The following is a 7542-nucleotide window of genomic DNA, read 5'->3' as shown; positions in this document are numbered from 1 at the left end:
TAATAGGAATCTTAAAACGAGAATGAACAATTTTACCATTAAGCAATTGTCATAAACTTTATTTACACTTTAATTGTAAAATGTGCAATCAATGATACCTCCTCCAATTATCATAAACTTTATTTACACTTTAATTTTTAAATGTTCAATCAATGATACCTCCTCTTACTGGATACCTCTTCTTATTTCCCTCTCATACGCACATTTTTCTAGATATTTTAGTAACCATAAACTTTATTTACACTTTAATTTTTAAATGTTCAATCAATGATACCTCCTCTTACTGGATACCTCTTCTTATTTCCCTCTCATACGCACATTTTTCTAGATATTTTAGTTTTAATAAAATACAAGTGTGATATTTATACATACCCGGAAATTGAAGAAAAGTAAAGCTTTTCTAATTGGGTTTACCAATTGTAATAATTTAATCAATTGAGTCGATAAGCAGAGTAGGTCTCTTTTCATTGGGTTTTAGTGTTTTACCGATTGCAATAATGTAATCAATTGAGTTCATAAAAAATATGCTTATTAAGTTCAATTGTTTTAAACTTAAAAATAATAATAATATTAGAATATTATTATAGACAATTATTACTAAGTAGGGATGTCAATGCAGCCCGCAACCCGTGGGCTGACCCGAATAACCCGCCAAATTTATAGGGTTAGGGTTGAAAATTTCTAGCCCGATAAAATTACAACCCGATTAGCCCGCACCCGATTAACCCGCAACCCGTTAGGGTCAGACCCGAAAACCCGATGGGCTGGCCCGAAAACCCGATAAAATTTCTATTGTTCTATTTGTTTGACTCCGAATTGGACAATTTCATTGATTATTTTTATAATATAGATAACTAAAAAATAACATTCAATTTTATATTAAACATATAAATTATATATTAAATTTTTATTAATATAATAATAAATAAATAAATTAGAAACTTCTAATTCATTAATAAATATTTAAATTTATAAACATGTTTTAAAACATGCTTTAAAATATTTAAATTTATGTTTTATTTTACACAAATCTCAAATATTAGTATTTGATCATGTTTGTGTTTGAGTTTAAGTATAAATCTCAAATTTATCATAACTAAATATTTATATTTTATAAATATAACTAATTTTCGTCATTATTTATTGGATTAATCGCATGTTAATTTTATCGGTAGCAACCCGATTAACCCGCTGGGCCAGCCCGAAACCCGAGCGTTTAGGGTTAGGGTTGAACTTTTATAACCCGAAAAAAATCTCAACCCGATTAGCCCGCACCCGATTGACCCGCAACCCGAGTAGGGTTGGCCCGAAACCCGGTGGGCCGGCCCGATTGACATCCCTATTACTAAGACTCACCTGGCATCCACAAAATCCTCTATTTTTTATTTTAAAATTATAACTTTATAATTTCACTAAAACTAAAAGTATACACAAAATAATTTCAAAATTTAATACTACTACTATTATTTAATTAAGCATTTGAAGCATTACGAAATAGACACGTATATAGCTATGCGTATTTCTCAATTTGTTAAAACGGGTTCTAATTTGAAAATACCTCCTCAAATGTAGTCATCACCCAAAACTTTACAAAACTTTACAAAGTATTTAGCCACTCATGTTAATCAACAATTCGCAAGAATTAACCATTCCAAAACTTAAAAACAAAATGTAAACTCGTATAAGAGCATGAATTGATTCAAATCAACCTTCTTATCCTCCTATAAGAGCATGAATTGATCGGAGTAGAAGTCCTCGTTGAAGCTCGATTTGATTCAAATCAACCTTCTTCTTCCTCTCTAGCTCTAGGTCGTTTTTGGGGGTGTTGGGGGCTGAGAAGTAGTATGGTAAAAATCGTGCCATAGTTCTCATTTATACTTAGGCTCGGAAAAGGTGAGTTTTTTTGTGAAGGTTAGCTCACTCGAGTCGAGTGAGTTGTGCTACTGAGTGGAAATCTCTAGAATCTTGCAGATCATGACTCAATCCGAGTGGAACTCGCTAGATTGTGCAATCTTCATAAAATAGACATAATTTTCTCTACATATCTTTGATTGGGGTGTGCAAGATACTCACGCGAAACTCTCGAAGATGAAGAGAATGATAGTGTCGAAGAACATTTGGATATCATATTAATAGGCTTACTATTGTTTAAAGGGTAAATTGCCTCTAAAATCATGAACTTTCACAAAAGTTTGATTTTTCTCGTGAACTTTAAATGTTGCGTTAAAAGTTATGAACTTTACTCCCGTGTGCCAATTTCCCGAGTCAGGTATTATGGCTAAGTAGTGTGATGATGTTTGTATTTATGGTGACATAGAAGATGATTTGGATGCTGACTGTGTTTACACCCGTTCCACTTCACTCTTCTTCCACTTCATTTACCCCAACTCTAATTTAAATAAAAAAAATCTCCTCCTTCCTCTCTCCAGCGCCGCTGCCGCCACCGCCGCTCCGGCAAAACACCTACTCCTCCCCTTCTTCTCTTTCTCTCCCTCCTTTCTCCCTCTTCTTTCTCTCTCTTTCCCCCTTCTCTATCTCTCCCACTCTCGACCTTTTCGCGCCGCCGCCGCTGCTGCTGTGGGAGCGGCGGCGCTCCGTCGCCCTCCGTCCCTTCCTCTCGCTGGCTCCGCCCCCATCATCACTAATTATGCACCTTTTCACCAAACCATCAAATCAAAACGTCAAGCCATACTTAATCAAAGATGAAAGAATTTAACATCATTGGCAACTCAGTCTAATGTGTCCCTATACATGCGTGTTTCTAAAGTCCTACATGTTATGCTAATGACACAATTCACCTCATTTTTTTAAACAAAAAGAAAACAAAAACAACCTAAACTCATGGTCCACCACGTCATCCCCCCAAACTTATTTACAACAAAGTGAAAAATAAGTTTGTAAAGTCGGTTGGGACGTGAGTAAACTATGAAAGCAGTAAAGATACCTTGAAATTTTTCACGTTGAGGCTGGACGGTGCAATAATTCAAAAAATTAGAAAAATTGCGGTTGGCGTGCGGTTATTGGCCAGCGGGCCGCTGGACGTCTTCAGCGGTCGCTGTGTAAGAGTCAGAACCGTTCCAGTGTATCGCCAGCGGTCGCTGGGAAAGGTCCAGAAGCTGTGAAAATTTCAATCAACACAAAAATGAAATAAAAACACAAAAATGAAATAAAAACACAAAAATACTGCAAAAATTAAAAATAAATGGTTGGGTTGCCTCTCAACAGGCGCTTAATTTTTGTCTTTAGCTTGACGTTCTTTGAAGTTCATAAGTTATCCCCCATCGTGGGAATTCCTTTGGGATGCCATTGTGCCTTATATAAAATGTCGCGTCTGACTCGCTGATACACTTTTTATTAGCACTATAAATACCTGCAAGTATAAAGAGTAGGAATAGTATAGCTAAAGGTCAGTACCGGATATCGATCACGGGAAAAATAATCAGAGACTGTCTACCTTCTACTAAAACTTAATTACTATTTGGAAAACCAATAGTTTTGGAGAATTTTTTAAAACAAAATAATTTGAAAGCAAGTAAACAACTAATTGCAAGTAAATCATAGAGATAAAAGTATAGAGATAAGGAAATTCCAGGGATGTGCGTTCACAGTTATGGTTATGCAAATTTCAAATACAACACCCTAGCACGGTTCTTACTTTGATAGAACGAGTCACCTAGCTTATGCTCATGCGATGCAAACATTGATTACAAACATTAGGGTTGTCAATTCTAAATACGTAACTTCTAAAAGCTCTTAAGACCCTTAAAAAGTCCTCACTCTCAATTAACAGTGTCGTTTTAAAGGAAGCTAATTGTAGTGTCTACTAAGTGGATCTAACTCGCCACCCTCCTCTCACGATTATGTAGCAAGTTATATTAAATCATCACAGAATGTGTCACTCAAACGTGAAGCATTATCCAATTACTTAGGGAAGAAACAAAGTAAGAAAAAAACGGATATTAAATAGAAAAAGGAATTGTATAACCAAAGTCGTTACTAACACATCCTTAGAATCCTATGAGTTTAGTTACACATGATTGAATAAACTAAAAACATAGATTGTAGGGAAAACAATGAAAACATAAGAACTAAAGCAAATAAAACCCAAAAGTTGAATACTTGTAGCCTTGATGATCTCTTGAATTCTTCTTCAACCCCTTGCATAATGAAATACTCTAACTTTAATGTCACGACCGCACTAGCTAAGGATAGCACAGTCGGGGAACTGAAAGAGCAGGTTTGAGTAGGTGTCGTTCAAACAAGGATGTATCCTACTGATCAGGATGAAACAATCCCCTGCTAAGCCTAAACCTGGTATCAATAATTCCTCAACCCTCTTCTACTGGGTAGTATAGTGAAGGTAGGGGTCGAATCCCACAGAGATGGTGACGGTTGGAGTGATTGTGGTGATGTTTGGTTAGCTACCACGCTTGGGTTGAGTCTCTACCTAGACAAGAAATTGAAAGTGGTATCCTACTGGCTAGGGGTGTGAAAATATTCTGATATGCAACGGTGTACGTGGACATGGTGAAACGGAAATATTCGAAAAGTACTGGGTTTCTATTTTGGGCTAAACGGAATATCAGAAGGTAGTGGTAGTTGTGCTGACTAGGCTGACAGGTCTGTAGGGTATAATTAAAAGTGAAGGACGAAAAGCAAAAAGCATTTAAAAAAGCAAGTGGTCCCCAACATTTGATATGGACATCATCTTCTTCAACGAACACAAACTAAAATCAGAAAACAAACCAGATTCAGCACCATTAAAACACATATTAATAACTCATGAACTCAGATCTACAATCAAAGATTCCAAATCAAAAATCAAACACTGAAATCGAAACTCTGCCTACTGGTCAACACGAACGATGATATGAAACAATCAACTGAACCTTGCATGAAACTATCTTCAAACGTAATCAAACAGAAAACAAACTCGCTAACTCAGAGAATTTAACTACTAGACTAAAAATTGCGATTCAACACTACAGATAACCGAAAACGCTAGATCTACACTAACTAGGCAGGGAAAATAAATCGGCGAAGTAAACTGAACAGAAAACAGCTTCATAGCATCAAACATGTTCGGATCTTCAAACGAAGTACTTCTAAGCAGCGGAATTCAAAAGCAACAAAGCATCCAGTGTAAATAAAAGCAAGCAATTTAAACTACAAAAGCGAAATAAAGATTGTTTCTGCCACTCCGGGCGATGGAACTTCTAACTACGATCTTGCTGACTGAGATGAGAACGTCTGGAACTCCAGGAACTTCTGGAACTCAGGTGATCATTGGTTGCAGCGAGGAATGAGACTCTGGACTGGGCTGAAGGACTGAACTACCGAGAGAATTCTACCTAAGAGTGATGATGATGAATGAGAGTCCCCTCTCTCTCTCCAAGTGGCTTCCTTTTATAGGGATGCTTACCCTTGATTTTAGGGTAAAACCTCGTGGCGAGATGACTTCTTTGCCCTTAATTGTGGTTGATCAGTCCCAGCTATCCTTCTTTCTTGAGCCATTTTTGCATGCATACTGGTCAGTATGTAATCGTTCTGACGCCATTTTCACCTGAAGTATCTGAAGCTTTGCCTACTGGCTAGAACACTCAACCTGCACACTTTGAGCAACTGTTTTGCAGATATAATCAATTATGCACATCATACTGACCAGTAACCAAGGCCTATAATACGACTTATCAAACTGCTCACACTTACCACATGCTTTTCCTCAAGCGTGAAGAACAAACAAAAAATAAGTAAGTCGAATTCTAGCCTGGTTACTCCCCTGACCGACTCTATCCTACCCTAGACTCTAACTATGACGCAAAGAAAAACACATAACAAAGACAAACACATAAAAGAAAAACTAAAACACTTAGACACATTAACACAGTAATTGGGCTATATTTTCAACCATCCCTCCCATCGGGATCAGGTTCAATCCGGGCTTAGACAGCCTTGAACTTCCGCCGCCCCTCTTTTCTCTCCCAGTCAGTATATCCGCTCGTCAATATCGCCCAAACTCTCGGCCAAACACTAGGTTCACTCAGTCACTCATACCTTCACCGGGAATGTTAGGACTGCATTCTCTCATATTGCTCGACCACAATTGCTTCGGACTTAGATTTCACGTGCAGCTACTGAAGGGCTTAAAGGCTTGAAACGGGGCTATTGGTTTATAGTGTTTTGGGTGGATGTTCCTAAGGCTCTAAGATTCAAAAACTTCTATTTTATTTGATGTGGGGGAACTGTGTGCATTTGGGCTCTTGGTTGTTGCTTCTCTTGGCTGGCGCTTCTGGTTTTGATCTCCAACTGGTCAGTAGCTTCTTGTGGCTTCGCTACCCTTATTCCTTCTCTTTCTTTTTTTGTGGTCAGGTTTTTCTGACCATTTTTCTTCATATTCTTCTCTTTTTTTTTCTTTGTGGCTTCGCCACCCTTATTCCTTCTTTTTTTGGGACCTGGGATGACTCCCTGGTCGATTTTCTTCCTTGGGCCTTCAATCACTCTTGCCCAGTTGGATTCTGCTTTCTTGTACACCTTCTGGCCAGTTGCCTTCTTGCCTTATGCCTTGCACACACAATTCCAGGGGCTAGGGGTTATATCTGGGTATGTGTATGGCTAGAAAGTGGGGTTCTAAGGGTTGGAAAATAAATATATATATATTTGGGGAGGGGGGGTTCCTACTGCGTTCAGTGTTGCTACTCATTTCTTTTCTGAATTAGTAGAAAGTGGTTCCACTTTAGGCTTTTAACTCACATTTAAATAGGGCTTTTGTGTTTTGGCTCTAAGTGTGGGCTTTTCTCTCATACTCGCATCATCCATACTGACTAGGAGATACTAAGGGGGGTGGTTTTCATTTTTCAGCATGTCTTATCTCCCTCAATTCCCCTCACCGTCAGCTCAAGACAGTTAAGTTTTAAGCCCAATCAAATAAAAACTAGACCTAGACACTACGCAAACACTTAAACATAGATAACACATATGTACAAATGTCATACTGGCCAGTGCATTCCCCCTCCCACTTCACAATGTCTGTCCTCAGATGGGGCTGTGACGTGGAAAAAGGTAATGGCCAGTATGGTTGACGCACAGAAATACCAAAACTCAACAAAACATACTTATACTAAAAGCTTCTCACACTTAGACTATATAATAGACTAAGTGGGAGAGTTTAAAAATCTAAACAGAAACCAACAAAAGGAAACATGTATATACAACAAACTCCTCACACTTACACTATAAATAGGCTAAGTGTGAGTTGACCTGCATACAAGAAAGGAAAACAGAAAAAACATAAACACATGCGCCAAAAATAGCAAACCCTTTACTTATCACACTTAGACTATTGCGTAGGCTAAGTGTTATGAAAGGGGTTTACGCACGTACTACACAGATTATACTACCTAAAAAAAAACAAAACACAATTAAAATACGAAAAACTAAAAACTGAAAATAAAAAGAAAACTAACTGGTCAGGTGGGGTGGTGGTCACTTGTTCCTCCTGCTCCTTCGTGGGGCAGGTTGTGGTGCAGGTGGTTCTTCCGGTTG

This window comes from Salvia splendens, chromosome 11 (genome assembly GCF_004379255.2).
Source record: "Salvia splendens isolate huo1 chromosome 11, SspV2, whole genome shotgun sequence".
Lineage (NCBI taxonomy): Eukaryota > Viridiplantae > Streptophyta > Magnoliopsida > Lamiales > Lamiaceae > Salvia > Salvia splendens.
Note: the sequence above shows the minus strand (reverse complement) of the source record.